The sequence below is a fragment of the Oncorhynchus masou genome, chromosome 9 (genome assembly GCF_036934945.1).
Source record: "Oncorhynchus masou masou isolate Uvic2021 chromosome 9, UVic_Omas_1.1, whole genome shotgun sequence".
NCBI lineage: Eukaryota > Metazoa > Chordata > Actinopteri > Salmoniformes > Salmonidae > Oncorhynchus > Oncorhynchus masou.
In genome coordinates, this window is record NC_088220.1 from 39783822 (window position 1) to 39803605 (window position 19784).

Here is a 19784-nt window from a genome sequence, read left to right on the forward strand (position 1 = left end):
GGGGGGAGGGGGATTGGCTTCTCCGGTGATTTTAACCCCGCACCGCTACTGATAGCTAGACTGTTGTTTTATTTTTTAACTCAATACAGTTGTTTTTCAATTTCATAAATTAGTTTGTGTTTCTTTATCCGGCTACAGATACAGTAAATAGTAGGCTGGTGACTGATGTGTAGCCTATGATTGGATACGGACCCATAACAGAGTCTGCTTTTCTGTCTGCCCACACTCATCGCTTCTTTCACCGCTGTTCACCAACTGATAGGCTTTGTGTGCCGGTGTGGCGCATCCTTCCCACTACTAGCTAGAGAACAGAAACATTGCTGCTCTGTGCACCCAGTGCTGCTAATGTTCTGCTTATCATGGAAGCCTATCCAGTCCAAGTGAAAATACAAGTCACGGAAAGGAGAGTCCGAGTCACCAATGGTCGAGTCCAAATTAGTCGCTAATGGCTGAGTCCTGGATTAGAGTATTACAGCACTGCTCATGTAGGCCATGATGAAAAAGTACCAAATAATACCACAGTGCAGTCATAATCATATGATTTCTTACAATTCTATTGTGGAATAGTTATAGAAAAATATAATATATTACCTACTTCTTCAAAACCTGTGTTAACTCTTGATACCATCCCGTATCCGGGATCGTGAATACAGCCTCAGGCTCATTAGCATAACGCACCGTTAACGATTTCTGAAAATCGCAAATGAAATGAAAATAATATGCCTGCTCTCAAGCTTAGCCTTTTCTTAACAACACTGTCATCTCAGATTTTAAAAATATGCTTTTGAACCATAGCAAATCAAGCATTTGTGTAAGAGTATTGCAAGCTAGCTTAGCATTTTGCGTAGCATTTAGAACGCAACATTTTCACAAAAACCATATAACCAAATAAATAAAATCATTTACCTTTGAAGAACTTCGGATGTTTTCAATGAGGAGACTCTCAGTTACATAGCAAATGTTCAGTTTCTCCTGAAAGATTCTTTGTGTAGGAGAAATCGCTCGGTTTTGTACATCACATTTGGCTACCGAAACAAACCGAAAATTCAGTCACCAAAACGTCAAACTTTTTCCAAATTAACTCCATAATATCGACCAAAACATGGTCAAACGTTGTTTAGAATCAATCCTCAAGGTGTTTTTCACAAATCTCTTCATTGATATGCCGTTCGTGGAAGCCTGCTTTCGTCTCAGAATCCCATGGAAAAATACCAGCAGCTGAAAATGACGCACCAATTTCGACGGAGGACACCGGGCGGACACCTGGAAAATGTAGTCTCTTATGGTCAATCTTCCAATGATATGCCTACAAATACGTCACAATGTTGCAGACACCTTGGGGAAACGATAGATAGGGCAGGCTCATTCCTGTCGCATTCACAGCCATATAAGGAGACAATGGAAAACAGAGCCTCAAAAATCCTGCTGATTTCCTGGTTGCAGTTTCATCTTGGTTTTGCCTGTAGCTCCTGTTCTGGGGCACTCACAGTCAATATCTTTGCAGTTCTGGAAACTTCAGAGTGTTTTCTTTCGAATGCTATCAATTATATGCATAGTCGAGCATCTTTTTGTGACAAAATATCTTGTTTAAAACGGGAACGTTTTTCATCCAAAAATGAAATAGCGCCCCCATAGATGTAAGAGGTTAACCAGACTCTCTAGCAGAAACAAGAAAGTGCAAACAGCTGTGAATGCATAACTGGCTTCATTCAAGCCTTCAGATGGTTATCTGACCTCCCAATGCTGTCAGGCCACATTTTTAGAATGGACTGATCAAGCTGAAAGATCTGAGAATCCATCCTCTTGTGTGTTTGTTGGTGTTCACTGCAGCACTGCAGGGTCCCTGTGTTTTAGATCTAATTTAGGACCTCAGTAGTCTAGATCTGCTTTCAGAACAAGTGACTTTTGGGTTCTCTGTATGGTGACTGGATATTTTTGTGTAGCGATGGAATCTCAATTTGAAGTTCAAATGGGCAAAGAACTGCTACTGCTTCTTTGCTACTGCTACAGAGCTGAGTCACCATCTCAAACCTAACACAAGACTCCCTTGCAGTTTCTGTCAGGTTGGCACCAGGGGTCACATTAGAATGATGATTCAATCTGCCTGGTCTTCTTACTCTCTCTCTCTCTCAGATGCCTCAGAGCTTTGTTTCTCCGGAAGCTTTGGTGGAAACCCAAGACCTCTGAATAAATCATCATCATCATCATTGAGTGTTCAGTGTGGTATCCACTTGACTAAGGCTAATCTGCCATGACCTCTACAGCTCTTCCATTTCCCAGCCCGCCTGAAATGGAGAGAAGATGTTGCTCTTCACTTGCCCTACTCTGACCATTTGATTAATTGATGCCCTGGATATCAAAGAGGCAGTCTTGGAAACGGTACTGTGATTTCATCTTTGGGTCATTCCTTGTCGTCTTTTCAGCAAGCCATGACCCACACCATTTCAGATTCTTCTGAAATAGTTTCTGTAGTTAGAAACACATAAGATGAGCATTCCTGCAACATTATTTGGTTGAAATATAATTGGATCTCTGAGAAATAAAGCATTAGGATTCCCTAAAAAAAATTCAAAAGCCACCAACGAACCACTCCAATCCCAACCCAACAACTAGTATACAGTATCAGTTCTCTATTGACAAGTAGGATGGCGCTGTGACTCAGAATATTGTTTCTTTATCCTGTGTAACGCATTTTCAGTGATTTTATTCAGGCAAATTCAGCATTGAAGTTGTAAGGTTTATGTCCCATCCTACATCTTGATATTACCATTTTCTGACCACTAGGTTCGTGCTATTAGGTGATTAAACCTTACACTTTAAGGAGTCTATGCCCAATGTTTCAAATGCTAACTTTTTTGTATTTGTTGCACACATACAATGCAAATCAATGGTGCCCACAGTGCTTCTGGAAAGTATTCAGACCCCTTGACTTTTTCCACATTTTGTTACATTACAGCCTTATTCTAAAATGGAATTTAAAAAAAATCCTCAGCAATCTACACACAATAACCCATAATGACAAAGCGAAAACGGGTTTTTGAGCTGAGGTGCACCCTGTTTCCATTGATCCGTGAGCTGTTTCTACAAGTTGATTGGAGTCCACCTGTGGTAAATTCAATTGATTGGACATTTTTGAAAGGCACACAGTTTATATAAGTCTTGACACAGTCTATATAAGGTCCCATAGTTGACAGTGCATGTCAGAGCAAAAACCAAGCCCCAGGTCGAAGGAATTGTATGTAGAGATCCGAGACAGGATTGTGTCGATGCACAGATCTGGGGAAAGGTACCAAAAAATGTCTGCAGCAATGAAGATCCCCAAGAACACAGTGGCCTCCATCATTATGAAATGGAAGATGTTTGGACTCTTCCTAGAGCTGGCTGCCTGGCAAAACTGAGCAATCGGGGGAGAAGGGCCTTGGTTAAGGTTACTCTGACAGAGCTTTATAGTTCCTCTATGGAGATGGGAGAACCTTCCAGAAGAACAACCATCTCTGCAGCATGACAGCCCACTTGGAGTTTGCCAAAAGGTACCTAAACATGTGTACATGATATAGATATCTCTGAATCTTTTAACACCGAGACTAGACCAGGTTGAGAAAGCACCATCAACCATAGATGGGGGAAAAACTGGGTTTGAGGCTTCCTGGAGCAAAATAAGAGGTTTTCTGAAACCCAAGGTGGCGCCTAAATTGATTCCAGATCTACAATGTTGATTTGACACATATATTTGGTGAAGAAGGAGTAAGGGCCTGTAACGGAGGAGTGAGCGACGGAAGACAATGATGCCGGTATAGGTGAGGCAGCCTCCAACTCTAGCCAAATTGGGGGTGGGAATATCTCTGCTCTGCAAACAGTACTGAATGATCCTTAGGTTAGCAACCCAGTAATAGAATCTGAAATTCGGTAGAGCTAGACCGCCGTTTGGTTTGGGCCTCTTCAAAAACTGTTTTTGAATCCTTGGGGGCTTTTTGTCCCATATAAAAGGTAGAATTAGGCCATCGATCTTTTTGAAAAATGTATTGGGAAGAGAAATCAGTAGGCACTGATAGAGATATAGGAATTTCGGTTAGAGAGTATTAATTTTAATAGAATTAATTATTGCGACTAAGCAGAGGTGTAGCAAAGACCAGCGTTCCAAATTGTCCTTAGTACGGATTAAAAGAGTAGCAAAGTTAGCTTGAAAAAGGTTTTCAAATCTGATTGTAACATGTACCCCGAGATAAATAAAACTACTGTGAGCAATTTTAAATGGCAAGTTATGTAAAGGGGATTTTTTTGCGGCATCAATTCGCTTTTACTGAGACTCGGTTTATACCCTGATAAGTGACCGAAGAATGTGAAAGTGGCAAGGGCAGCAGGAACAGAAAAAGAAAGGTTGGATGTGTATAATAATACATCATCTGCATGTAAAGACAGTTTGTCTTCGTATCTGACTATTCCTTTGATGAGGGGGTTGGAGCGAAGTGCTATTGCAAGGGGTTCTATGGCGAGGTCAAAGAGTAAGAGACTTAGGGAAACCCTGCGGTTTCGATCGTTACAAAGGGAGGAAATCTGATCGAGTGTTATTAGTCCTGACAGAGGCTTGAGGGGATAAGTACAGAAGTCTTATCCAAGTCATGAATTTGGAGCCAAAGCCAAATGTATTTAGAGTGTAAAAAATGTATTTCCATTCCACCCGGTCAAACGCTTTCAATCCGGGAGAAGCTCAGAGCCTGACGGTTACTCAGCAGAGTTTTATAAAAAGTTTAGAAATAAAGGACTCGTTTTACTGTGGATATAGATACTTTTGCACCTGTTTCCTCCAGCATCTTCACAAGGTCCTTTGCTGTTGTTCTGGGATTGATTGAATTATTTTTCACACCAAAGTACGTTCATCTCTAGGAGACGCGTCTCCTTCCTGAGCAGTATGACGCCTACATGGTCCCATGGTGTTTATACTTGCGTACTATTGTTTGTACAGATGAACGTGGCGCCTTCAGGCTTTTTGAAATTTCTCGCATGGATGAACCAGACTTGTGGAGGTCTACAATTTTTCTAAGGTCTTGGCTGATTTCTTTAGATTTTCCCATGATATCAAGCAATAAGGCAATGAGTTTGAAGGTAGGCCTTGAAAAACTTCCACAGGTGCACCTCCAATTGACTCACATTTTGTAAATTAGCCTATCAGAAGCTTCCAAAAGGCACAGTCAATTTTGTGTATGGAAACTTCTGACCCACTGGAATTGTGATACAGTGAATTATAAGTTAATTAATCTGTCTGTAAACAATTGTTGCAAAAATCACTTGTGTCATGCAGAAATTAGATGTCCCAACTGACTTGCCAAAACTATAGTTTATAAACAAGAAATTTGTGGAGTGGTTGAAAAACAAGTTTTAATGACTCCAACCTAAGTGTATGTAAACCTCCGACTTCAACTGTATATTTATATATATACAGTGCCTTGCGAAAGTATTCGGCCCCCTTGAACTTTGCAACCTTTTGCCACATTTCAGGCTTCAAACATAAAGATATAAAACTGTATTGTAACGACGTTCTTCGTTTGTCGAAAGAGAGTCGGACCGAAATGCAGCGTGTTGGTTACTCATGTTTATTAGTGAAACAAATAACAAAACTATACATGAAATAACTAATAAATACAAAACAACAAAACGGAACGTGAAACCTATTACAGCCTGACTGGTGAACACTAACACAGAGACAGGAACAATCACCCACGAAATACAAAGCGAAACCCAGGCTACCTAAATACGGTTCCCAATCAGAGACAACAAGAATCACCTGACTCTGATTGAGAACCGCCTCAGGCAGCCAAACCTATGTAACACACACCCCTAATCAGCTACAATCCCAATAACAAAAAAACCCCACTAAGAATACAACAAACAATAAACCCATGTCACACCCTGGCCTGACTAACTAATTAACTAAAACACAAAATACTAAGACCAAGGCGTGACATGTATTTTTTGTGAAGAATCAACAACAAGTGGGACACAATCATGAAGTGGAACAACATTTATTGGATATTTCAAACTTTTTTAACAAATCAAAAACTGAAAAATTGGGCGTGCAAAATTATTCAGCCCCCTTACTTTCAGTGCAGCAAACTCTCTCCAGAAGTTCAGTGAGGATCTCTGAATGATCCAATGTTGACCTAAATGACTAATGATGATAAATACAATCCAGCTGTGTGTAATCAAGTCTCCGTATAAATGCACCTGCACTGTGATAGTCTCAGAGGTCCGTTTAAAGCGCAGAGAGCATCATGAAGAACAAGGGACACACCAGGCAGGTCAGAGATACTGTTGTGAAGAAGTTTAAAGCCGGATTTGGATACAAACAGATTTCCCAAGCTTTAAACATCCCAAGGAGCACTGTGCAAGCAATAATATTGAAATGGAAGGAGTATCAGACCACTGCAAATCTACCAAGACCTGGCCGTCCCTCTAAACTTTCAGCTCATACAAGGAGAAGACTGATCAGAGATGCAGCCAAGAGGCCCATGATCACTCTGGATGAACTGCAGAGATCTACAGCTGAGGTGGGAGACTCTGTCCATAGGACAACAATCAGTCGTATATTGCACAAATCTGGCCTTTATGGAAGATTGGCAAGAAGAAAGCCATTTCTTAAAGATATCCATAAAAAGTGTTGTTTAAAGTTTGCCACAAGCCACCTGGGAGACACACCAAACATGTGGAAGAAGGTGCTCTGGTCAGATGAAACCAAAATTAAACTTTTTGGCAACAATGCAAAACGTTATGTTTGGCGTAAAAGCAACACAGCTCATCACCCTGAACACCATCCCCACTGTCAAACATGGTGGTGGCAGCATCATGGTTTGGGCCTGCTTTTCTTCAGCAGGGACAGGGAAGATGGTTAAAATTGATGGGAAGATGGATGGAGCCAAATACAGGACCATTCTGGAAGAAAACCTGATGGAGTCTGCAAAAGATCTGAGACTGGGACGGAGATTTGTCTTCCAACAAGACAATGATCCAAAACATAAAGCAAAATCTACAATGGAATGGTTCAAAAATAATCATATCCAGGTGTTAGAATGGCCAAGTTAAAGTCCAGACCTGAATCCAATCGAGAATCTGTGGAAAGAACTGAAAACTGCTGTTCACAAATGCTCTCCATCCAACCTCACTGAGCTTGAGCTGTTTTGCAAGGAGGAATGGGAAAAAATTTCAGTCTCTCGATGTGCAAAACTGATAGAGACATACCCCAAGCGACTTACAGCTGTAATCGCAGCAAAAGGTGGCGCTACAAAGTATTAACTTCAGGGGGCTGAATAATTTTGCACACCCAATTTTTCAGTTTTTGATTTGTTAAAAAAGTTTGAAATATCCAATAAATGTTGTTCCACTTCATGATTGTGTCCCACTTGTTGTTGATTCGTCACAAAAAAATACAGTTTTATATCTTTATGTTTGAAGCCTGAAATGTGGCAAAAGGTCGCAAAGTTCAAGGGGGCCGAATACTTTCGCAAGGCACTGTATATATACACACACATGCATATTTGCATTGTATCACATTATATCGGGGAGTCAACTGTATACTCACCAACATGGGTTGGAAATGAAAGAAATAATAATAATAATGATTCAAGTGTCGATGATCCCAGCAAAGTTCGCTTTGTATGCCAACCAGTCTGGCAGCCGGCCTGCGAACTAGCCTGCTATGAAGGCCAGCTAACCTACCATTTCTTCCACACCATGCGATACAAGAGCTTCTTTCACGTTTTTGTTAACGAAATTGGCCGCTAAAGCCGGCTCCCCGGATCTGTGCGTGGAGACGTCTGGTAAAGTCAGTCTCAGAACCGCAGGGTAGATGAGGCCGAACTTCACGCCCGGGCTGGTGCGTAGCTGTCGCTTCACAGCTCCAAAGCTAGCCCGCTTCTTTGCCACAGCTGTGGTGTAGTCCGCAAATATCGAGACTTGTTTACTCTTGTAGAGGAGAGGAGATGCTTCTCCCGATCTCATCAGTAACTCATTGCGGACGTGAAAGAAACGCACCCTGAGTCTCAGTCAATTTTGTGGGGTCAGCTACGCAGGGTGCAGTGCGCCCGGTCTAGCAGCGGCTTCTCCTCCAGACCAAGCAGCTCCTGAAGCAGCTGGGCCATGAACTCCATCGGTCTTGGGCCCTCCACTTCCTCCGGCATTCCCAGTAGACAAATGTTGTTCCTCCGCATTCTACTTTCCATATCTTTACATCTATTGGTATGGTATGCCACCCTAGTTGTTAATGAGCCAACGTTAGCCTCTAGCTCGCTAATGCGAGTACTGTGGTATGTAGCACTGCGCTCCAGCTCCGATAAGAGCTTCTTCTGTGTACTCTCAATATATTTTTTTAAGCTCGTCTTTGACCATGGGATATCTCTGATCTGAGATTGGTAGAGAGAATAGAGTGAATTTTACAGAAAATATCAGTTTTGAGGGTGCCCATCACGTGGTGTAGTAACTCCACAGTCAGTGTTCCCATGGGGCCGGCATTAGGAGCATGCGGTGGCGGGGGTGAATCAAGAGAGGGCGCGGGCTTGCCTGCTCTTGCAGACTCCGATTTTGGCCAGGTAGACGACATTACAAAGTTACATTTCTCAAACTTGATCTGAATTGTTTAAGGGTCTCTTCAGACGCCTGGCCTAACAGAAATGCATACAATTTTACAAGGTTAAATATATACATTTCGTCACTAACTCACGAGTGATAGGGAAACGCGTTCTACATCATTGGCTTCCAAACTTTTGACCCCAAACTTTTGAACGGTAGTGTAGGTGTTCCTTTTGTCCAGGTGGGAGAGGGAACTGTGGAGTGAGATTGAGATTGCGTCATCTGTGGATCTGTTGGGGTGGTATGCGACCCCAAAATTTTGAACGGTAGTGTAGGTGTTCCTTTTGTCCAGGTGGTAAAAGGAACTGTGGAGTGAGATTGAGTCATCTGTGGATCTGTTGGGGTGTTATGCGAATTGGAGTGGTTCTAGGGTATCCGGGAGGTTGCTGTTGATGTGAGCCATGACCAGCCTTTCAAAGCATTTCATGGCTACCAACGTGAGTGCTACGGGGCGGTAATCATTTAGGCAGGTTACCTTCACCTTCCTTGGGCACAGGGACTATGGTGGCCTCTTGGAACATGTAGGTATTACAGACTCAGTCTGAGAGGTTGAAAATATCAGTGAAGACACTTGCCAGTGTCCATTCTGGAATGTTCTCACAGAATAGATGTTTCAGCTGTTGTCTGTATTCTCGTCATAGGTTTACGAAATTTCTAGCTGCAGACTAGTAATTTGTGTCTAAGATTTTATATTATTCTGCAAGACTCGATAGTCTCCGAGTCTAACCATTTCCAGCCGTGTAGCCAATGCTCTGAGTACACGTCCTGGTAATCCATCTGGCTCTGTGGCTTTGTGAAAGTTGACCTGTTTAAAGGGGTTGCTCACATCGGCTAAAGAGCGTTATCACACAGTCATCCACAACAGCTGGTGCTCTCGTGCATGCTTCAGTGTTGCTTGCCTTGAAGCGAACATAAAAGGCATTTAGCTCGTCTGGTAGGCTCGCGTCACTGGGCAGCTTGCGTCTGGGTTTCCCTTTGTAGTCTGTAATGGTTTTCAAGCCCTGCCTCAGGTAGCCAGAGAGCCACTATTTCAAAGTATTCATGAACTCACTGGTGAGTATGGCTTTTCAGCAGAACCTATTTTTAAAATATTTTAATATATGACCACTAGTGGGACATAACAAGAGCAACTGCAGTTTGTATCATGTTGTAGGTGTTATCTGAGTAAATTATGTGTGGTTGACCAATGTTTTTAGCTTTAGATTGATTGAGTTTGTATTTTGTAGTCCTCTCCAATCTGACATCTTTAGACGATATGCAATCAATATTGTGTCAGGGTTCAGGTCACCTAATTAATCGGTTGTTTTTCTGAAAGTGAAACCTCCTTGCCTGTCTCCCTGATTTGTTTGGAGGTAGGTAATTTGATTGTTTTAAACTCTCACTCCATCCTCTTAGAGCTACCCCCCTACTTTTTTCAATTTCCGCCTTGAGACATATCCAAATCTAACAGCCTGTAGCTCAGGCACAGAACCATGGATATGTATATTCTTGGTACCATTTGAAAGAAAACACTCTGAAGTTTGTGTAAATGTGAATTGAATGTAGGAGAATATAACACAATAGTTTAGATGGTTTAGATAATACAATGAAAAAAAAGTTTGTTATTTATAATGTTGTATCATCATCTTTAAAATGAACAAGATAAAAGAAACATTCAGATAGGATGATGGGGACAATTTCAGTGAAAAACATAAGAGGGCAACAGTACTTGTACAAAGTGTCAGAATGATAACTTCCAAAATGAGTGTGCCACATGACATTTATCATGAAGTGGCCAAATTGGTGGCCAAATGTTATACATTTTGAATGGAATAACTATATACAAAATACCAAAATGGTATTCTAACACCCCCCCCCAAAAAAAAATGGAGAAGAAAACATGTAAAAAACATTTACAAAATAACATTTTCAATATTTTGAAGTCCCTCAGTCCTCGACACTATATTATGTTGCTGATGCCAGGTGCCATAGCACATCCATGCCTGCAGAAATAAATTTGGGCAGATGATCACCACTTGAAGCAGGAGCTGGATGAACCAGCTTCAGTGGGGGATGGATGCCTTGGCACTGGGGGCTCCCACTCGGAGTCAGTGTCACTGTGAAAGAAAATGTTCAGTTAGAATAGTTTCACATATGATCCCTGTATCAACAGGTATAATAAACAGATATATATAGAGTACAGGGAACATAAGGTTGAATATATTATTATAGACCTGCTAGATCTACTGTCTCATTTCTATTATGACATTTCAGCTAGAGCTACTGTCTTTATTATATTACAACAGACCAGCTGTATCTACTGTCTCCGTTTCACTTTCACCATTGTTGTGGGCCTGCCCTCCCCTCAACAGCCTCAAATAGGCTATTTCATTTCACAAATAATATTTTATATTATTAATTTCAAACAACGGCATTAGCATGAGAAGAACTCCATTTGGGAATCGCTAAATGAATCATCCTCGATCAATTTCTTCTAAAATTATGTGTACATCTGTATATTTAGTTGTGTTACAAACAAACCAGTTGATTGCAATGAAACCAAACATGACTGGAAAAGTCACGATCTGTGTGTGTATTTACCTTGAGTGTGTCGTCGAAAATGGAATGAGACGGAATTCACGACACAAGCGGTTCACAAAATGTTTCGTGTTAGGCTATAAAAATGGATTTGATCAAACAATAGACCATTCATTGTGTAACAATGAGCATTGGGATTACAGACAGAGGAAGATCGTCAAAGATAAACGATTTATTAAATTGCAGTTTGTGATTTTGTTACGCCTGTGCTGGTTGAAATAGTTGTTTTTAATGGGTCTCTATCCTCAGATAATCGCATTGTATTCTTTCGCAGTAAATCATTTTTTAAATCTGACAACACAGTTGGATTAGCAAGATTCTAGGCTTTCAAAGCATGTGAGACCCTTTTATTTTCATGAATATTTAATATGACTATTAATGTAGCGATCACCGTATGTTGTCGAATTTCATCCCGCCATCGGGTTCCGTGCGCAGAGGTTAAACAATGTGGTTCCTGACAATCTCTTACATATGCACACATGCATTCACACACGCACACCCTTCTGAGGGATAAGCACCCACACTGTGTAACTGGAATCAAGATAGTCACTTGAATAACTTCTCTCACTTTTTGAAACCATGGGTTCAGTCCAGTCAACCAGCTTCCTTTACGACACATCCGTCCGTCTTCCCACTCTCGTGGATTACATGGAGATTACTTTTAATTAGAATTGATGCTAATCATTTTCCACCGGCAATGGGGAAACAACATCACAGATGTGGAGGAAATCTAGGGTAGGCATTAGCTTTTCAAGCCTTCGTCAAAGGCAAGAAACATGCATTTTGTAAACAAATCAATGGAGTAAATGGACTGTGAAATCTACAGAGCAAAAAAAACTGTTTCTTCGATGAGCAGTAAACAGGTTAAGGCAAAGCGATGCAACATAATGGATTAGAGGCTGGAAAAGGAGAGGGTGTATGGAAAAAAGTCAAGGGCAATGAAAAATTGAGAACTCTGAAATTGTGTTACATATGAAAAGCTGGTTTTATGTGCCAGCTAGGCCTAAGCATTATGCAATCTTAGAAGCTGTGTATTGGAAAGGAAGTTCCTAATCTTAAATGTTGAATGCAAATGGCTGTGTTAGTATATATTTTCTACTACTAATGCCAGTCTATTTTTGAGTGTGTAATGTTCTAGTAACAGTTTTGACAATACACGGCATTGTGCTAGCTGGGCTGCTAGCCAGGATACCTGTTGACTATTGAACTTCTCTAAATTAGTCTGGCAGCTTTTAATCAAAAACTGTCATAGCTTCTATGTCTTTCTGGCCTCCTCCACCACTATGATTTGAGAAAGCAATACCACTGAATGTGCCTAAAGCAAAAAATGTAGGAACATCACTCTGAGAGCTGTGTTTACCTCTGGATCTTCTCCAAAGACACATTTCTTACAAGCTGAGGGAAAGCGAGATGAATGAGAGAGAGTGTTGGGTCTGTCTCTAAAAGGCTCACAGTTCAGCTTGGTCTAAATCAGGACAGCATTTCCTGACCCAACAAAGCACTTGGCACTTCCAGCACCCACATTTCCCTTAAATACTGTCCGTCACAGGCTATAGAGCGCCATGCCTCAATCCCCCAGCTGTTTTTGGACTGCTCATCGTAAATTACCGCACCATCTGCCAAGGGACGTTTGTGGCTGGTAATGCTCAAATTGACCGTAAATATCACAGTAGCCAGTAGTACACTGAACATAAATATAAATACAACATGCAACAATTTCAAAGATTTTACTGAGTTACAGTCCATGTAAGGAAATCAGTCAGTTGAAATGAATTAATTAGGCCCTAATCTATGGATTGGAATACAGATATGCATCTGTTGGTCACAGATACATAAAAAAGTGTGACCACGGTCTTCCTCATGCAGTGCTGCACATCTCATTCGCATAGAGTTGATCAGACTGATTGTTGCCCATTGTCTCACTCCTCTTCAATGGCTGTGCGAAGTTGCTGGATATTGGCGGGAGCTGGAACCCGCTGTCGATCCAGAGCATCCCAAACATGCTCAATGTCTGAGTATACAGGCCATAGAAGAACTGAGACATTTTCAGCTTCTAGGAATTGTGTACAGATCCTTACGACATAGGGCCATGCATTATCATGCTGAGACATGAGGTGATGGCGGCGGATGAATGGAACAACAGTTGGCTTTAGGATTACATCATGGTATTTCAGTGCATTCAAATTGTCATTGATGAAATGCAATTGTGTTCGTTGTCCATAGCTTATGCCTACCCATACCACAACCCAACCACCACCATCAGCAAACTGCCCAGTACAGTTGAAACTGGGATTTGTCTGTGAAGAACACACTTTTCCAGTGTGCCAGTGGCCATCGAAGGTGAGCGTTTTCCAACTGAAGTTGGTTACCATGCCGAACTGCAATCCGGTCAACACCCTGGTGAGAACAACGAGCAGGCAGATTAGCGTCCTTGAGACAGTTTCTGACAGTTTGTGCAGAAATTCTTTGGTTGTGCTAACCCACAGTTTCATCAGCTGTCCGGGTGGCTGTTCTCAGACGATCCTGCAGGTGAAGAAGCTGGGTGTGGAGGTCCTGGGTTACAGTGGTTACACGTGGTCTGCAGTTGTGAGGCTACAGACCAAATTCTCTAAAAGGGCTTATGGTAGAGAAATTAACATTCAATTCTCTGGCAACAGCTCTGGTGGACATTTCTGCAGTCAGCATGCCAATTGTATGCTCCCTGAAAACGTTACTGTGGCATTGTGTTGTGTGACAAAATTGATCATTTTAGAGTGGCTTTTTATTGCCCCAAGCACAAGGTGCACCTGTGTAATGATCATGCTGTTTAATCAGCTTCTTGATATGCCACACCTGTCAGGTGGATGGATTATCTTGGCGAAGGATAAATACTCACTCACGGGGATGTTTGATTTGAGAGAGATATGCATTTCTTGAATATTTTGTTTCTGCTCATGAAACTTACACTTTACAATCCTAGCAACTTTTCTTCTAAAACATATTACAATATTGAATAATGCAACCAAACCATATTACACTCTTGAATAATGCAACAATCCACAAGCATGTGCAGGCAATTAATGGTTTATTTCCTTGTCTGTTGTCATTAAATAAGCTGACAATACACTGCTAACTAACTAACAACATGCTTCATGATCAGGTAGCAGTAGCATATCAATAATGAACCTTTACTTTGATATTCGTATGGAAGGGCTAACATTATCATATCAGTGTCATTCATTTTTATAATACAGGCTACACAGCTAAGTAATGTTAGCCAGCAAGCAATCTAGCTAGCTAAACAAAATAATTGTTGCATCCTCACATAAATGTCCTGGCTGTAGCTAAGTGTTGATGTTTACCTGAACCATAGCTAGATAGTAGCTTGTACGCTTACACTAGCTACCGTATTAAAGTTACCTTAGAACAAACCAGGCTTAATTTGATCAATATCATGGAAGTCATTACATAAGGTAAAAGCTAATTGCCACTAATGACGTTGATATTTCCCTGGGGAGTTGCTTCTTGCCTGATCTTCGATGGCTCAGTGCAATCAAGTAAAAAAAAACAGTTGAGATTTAAAGCTACGGCGCTAATTTCTGAATGTAACAGGCTGTTACTACAATTGCAGGTAAAACCAAATCTAAAACATGAGAAAAATGTCTAATTTCAGCTGTTTTTAAAACACTACTATGATATTAAATGTTTTACTGTAAGATTGTTGGCTCAATGAGACGATTCTGTTTACACTGCCCTGCTTAGAGATGGGCAACTGTCAGGCCTGTCTTGCGCCACCTCCAGAGGGAGCGGTTGAGATGTGACAAGTTTGCACGTTTACATTGCAGTATACGTTAGCCAAGGGTATATTTGTGAAAAGTCTAGTAAGTGTGAAGACCCTCTTAGTAGCTATGCGTTCTGTGGGAGCGCTATCAAACTCCACACACACCTACAGTGTTCCTGGTGAGCTGATGCAGGTCTTTTGACAGTAAAAGCTGATTAGACTGCAAAGCAAAGATTCATTAGTTTAGTTTAATGGAATTGAGACGAGTGGATGGGAGATTTAAATAAATTAACCTTCAGCGAATCCCTAGGCCATGTAGAAATGACAGAGGGATCTGAGGTTGAATTCTCCCCTTGTCACTGATATAATTAATACTGATTACATTATTTTGGCACAGAGTCTGTTGTCATTTAACCCTGGACACCAACCTGAGCATGTTGGAGAAACAGCAGGAGAGAGAGCTGGTGGAATGAACTGGCTTTTATGTTTTCCTCAGGAACCAACACAAGATAAGCGAGTTTCTGACAGCTTAAAAGTGACAACTTGCTCTAAGTCTGCTGTCTGTGTCTTCGCTTCTTGATTAGTTTACTTACTTTGCCTTCTTTCCTAATTTTCCTCTCCTTCTTCTACCATTTCAGTCACCCACCATTCACATGTGTGTGTGTGTGTGTGTGTGTGTGTGTGTGTGTGTGTGTGTGTGTGTGTGTGTGTGTGTGTGTGTTGACTTAGAACGTTAAGCAGAAGGGGGTTTAGAAAAATGCACAAAGAAGTTCAAAGAATTTAGCATAATTTGAAAATGTCCCATCTTCAGCCGTGAATAGACTACATTTTACCAGACCCCAGCAGGGGACATTTTTTTGTCATGTTTACCCCTCACTGCATAGATTTAACCTTCATTAGTGTCTTCTTGTGAAATGTGGTTAATACCCTCTGTGGTTTGAGTTTAGGCTATTAGTCATCTTTATTTTACATATTTGAGTTGTTGGCAAATATTTTAAATTTGACTTCCCACCTGATAGAACTCATTCTGAAAATGTTCTGTTTTTTATTTATTTTACATTTCTCCGAAGTATCTGAGCAGAGGGCTCCATTTGGCTTTATACCTAAAGTGAGAAGTATTTTTCTTGAGTGACTTGTGCGTCTCTCTTGTGCGTCTCTTGTGCGTCTCTACAAAGAGACAGTCTCACCCCAGCAATCACATTCATCACGGCCTTCCTTTCTCTCAATACACGGCTCAGTTGCATAAAAGCTGCTATTGGCCTCTTATCAGAAACCAAACACTCTCCATAAAACACACTGTACAGAAAAGCAGGTAGAGTGGTTCCTGTGTTTGATTTAAGCCTATTTTCACACAAAGGTGCTAGCTTGATAAATCAACCGAACTGGCACAAGTGGGTGTGTGTGAGCATGCACATGTGCATTTGTCTAAGAGAGATACTGAAGGAAAACGTGAGTGTAAGATACTGTTTATGTCCACGTATATGTATTTAACATGTGTGTATTTGTGCCTGTCTGTAACCAACAGACACCTGTCACCACGGACTACAGTGAAGCCACAGATTCAGTAACCAACTTAGTCAGTCCTCTCAAAGCCTAGGTCTCACACACACTTAACTGCGCTCCGCATAGTGACCCACTTTAACAGCTCACAATAAACACTCACACAGTTTGCCAATCACTACATCTCATCACTTATAGATGTAGGATCTTAATTATCACCCTGTTCTTGTAACGGTAAATGAGTGAATAGGTGTGGAATCAGGCGCAGAGAGCAAAGGATACGGGAAAAACACGCTTTAATGTCCAGAAAATCACAAGAACAAAAATCAGGCGAACAACACATGTGAAGAAATAAAGGACAGCGAAAAAACCCGAAACTACTAACCACTCTAACACATACAGATGAACAAGCCCGCACAAACAGAAGCGGGCTGAACTAACTTAAATAACCCCACCCTAACAACCAAACAAGAAACAGGTGAAACCAATTAGACAAAACCAAACGAACACAGAACAATGGATCGGTGGCAGCTAGTAGACCGGCGACGACGAACGCCGAGCGCCACCCGAACCAGAAGGGGAGTCACCTTCGGTAATATTTGTGATAGTTTTTGCAGGATATGCAAATGTGTAGTGTATTCAAGGTTTAAAAAAGCTTCTTAGTTTAACATTTCACACTTGATTTGCCCTAACTAAAAATGTATCAACCACTACAAAAATGTCCCTTAATTATAATCTACACAATAATTCAGATTTCCTGTTGCTGCATGATTATTTTCCTGCTGTGAGAAACTGCTTACATTTCTTTCATCAAGGCTGTAATCAAAGAAGCGTGTGCTTTCTTAGTCAGTGGAATGCATGAAGTAAGAAGGAGAAACCCTGTAATCAGACCGAAGTCAGGTCATCTTACATTGGATCCTGGTTGTTTAATACTTCTCAGTCAACACACAGGCCCCTACTTGCATCGTTTCTCTTTATAGTACAGTATATAGGCCTTGTCTCTGCGAGCGTGGGTGTGTGCATATGTGTGGTTTGTGTAGTCTGGACTAGTAGCTCCTTTCATGTCCTCACCAGACCAGAGGCACGTGTAGACAGAGAGCCATTGATTGCTTTTTTCTTTTAGGTTCCTATTCTTTTTTTTCTTTCTTTTTTTTCATCCATAAAGAGACTGCTGGGATTGACCAAAGGAACCTGTGCCATCCCATCAACCAACAGTGTTTGTGCATCTGGGGCCAAAAGGCCTGATTCATTAGAGGTTTTTCTCTGAAACGGAGCTCATGCGTTAATGCTTCACCGGATTGAGGCCTTTTGAAGCCTGTAGCTCAGGAACCAAAAACAATCCTTCAAACCCGCCTTTAAGTTTTCCCTTGGAAAACAGGGCCAATTAGAAAAAGCACCATTAAGTTTGTTCAACCATTTACAGTATTTATGATTTGTGAAAAGAGAAGGAGGAATAACCTCTGAGAAAGAGGCTGAGATAATGAAATCTTGGTGCCTTTCACTTTGATTCACTGCCTGTTTCAAATTTAACTCTCTAGTCTCAAGTGCTATAAATACACTTCTCGCTGTTTGTTATCTATGCATAGCCACTTTACCCCAACCTACAGTTGAAGTCTGAAGTTTACATACACCTAAGACAAATATATTTAAACTCCATTTTTCACAATTCCTGACATTTAATCCTAGTAAAAATTCCCTGTTTTAGGTCAGTTAGGATCACAACTTTATTTTAAGAATGTGAAATGTCAGAATAATAGTAGAGAGAATTATTAATTTCAGCTTTTATTTCTTTCATCACATTCCCAGTGGGTCAGAAGTTTACATACACTCAATTTGTATTTGGTAGCGTTGCCTTTAAATTGTTTAACTTGGGTCAATTGTTTCTTCAACCAGATTCCCATAATAAGTTGGGTGAATTTTGGCCATTCCTCCTGACAGAGCTGGTGTAACTGAGTTAGGTTTGTAGGCCTCCATGCTCGCACGCGATTTTTCAGATCTGCCCACAAATATTCTATAGGATTGAGGTCAGGGCTTTGTGATACCTTGACTTTGTTGTCCTTAAGCCGTTTTGCCACAACTTCGGAGTTTGCTTGGGGTCATTGTCCATTTGGAAGACCCATTTGCGACCAAGCTTTAACTTCCTGGCTGAAATCTTGATATTTTGCTTCAATATATTCACATAATATTCCATAATGATGCCATCTATTTTGTGTTCACCGGTCCAAGTGCACCAGTCCCTCCTGCAGCAAAGCACCCCCACAACATGATGCTGCCACCCCCTTTCTTCACGGTTTGGATGGTGTTCTTCGGCATGCAAGCGTCACCCTTTTTCCTCCAAACATAACAATGGTCATTATGGCCAAACAGTTATATTTTTGTTTCATCAGACCTGAGGACATTTCTCCAAAGTACCATCTTTGTCCCCATGTGCAGTTAAAAACCGTCATCTGACTTTTTTATGGCAGTTTTTGAGCAATGGCTTCTTCCTTGCTGAGCGGCCTTTCAGGTTATGTCGATATATAGGACTTGTTTTACTGTGGACATAGATACTTGTGTACCTGTTTCCTCACCGAAGTATGTTTATCTCTAGGAGACAGAAGGCATTTCCTTCCTGAGCAGTATGACCCTCCCCCCAAGATGTTTATACTTGCGTACTATTGTTTGTACAGATGAACATGGTACCTTCAGGCATTTGGAAATTGACTATGGGTATCTGTGTTGGTCCGAATGTGACCTTGGTCCAACATCAGTAAAGAGCTTCTGGGTAGAGACTGTGACCCTTATCAGAAAGGAAGAGGCATGGTGGTCTATGAGATAGTGTCAAATTACGTAAGGCTTGTTTTGATCAAATGTACGGTTTGTGATGTTTAGGCTGTTACACACACTGATATAAGTGGATGCATGTGGCATTCTGGCAACTTTTGATAAAAACAACTTAGTTGTGCCAGTTGTGTATTTACCCTCTCATTTGCAATGGTCCCACCTGATCTCACATCCTCCCACCTGCCTTCCATCTTTGAGGAAATGACTTTTCATTGTTAGAGCATTCACTTGACTATTTTGTCAATATAATAGAACATCTTTGTCCTTACTTACTATCTGACAATCAGACAGGAAATCATTGTTCTCTGAGCAGGGGCCAGCTGACTCAAATGTGACATTTAAATGACATAGTCAAACAGGGCAGTGTTGTAACCCACAATCATAGAAGTCACAGTGTGCTGGAACTTTGGTTTTGCTTTCACTGGCAAAAGGAATGACCCCAAAAAGGTAGACTATTCTTCGAAATACTGTTGGTTTAGTTCAATCCTGTGGTTGACGGGACAAA

At 41.2% G+C, this 19784-nt stretch overlaps 1 protein-coding gene across 1 annotated transcript in view; it reads left to right on the forward strand.

Annotated features, from left to right (window-relative positions):
- Nucleotides 1–19784, forward strand: part of LOC135545982 (ecto-NOX disulfide-thiol exchanger 2-like) — a 289160-nt gene that overhangs the window by 47971 nt on the left and 221405 nt on the right. The window lies entirely within an intron of this gene.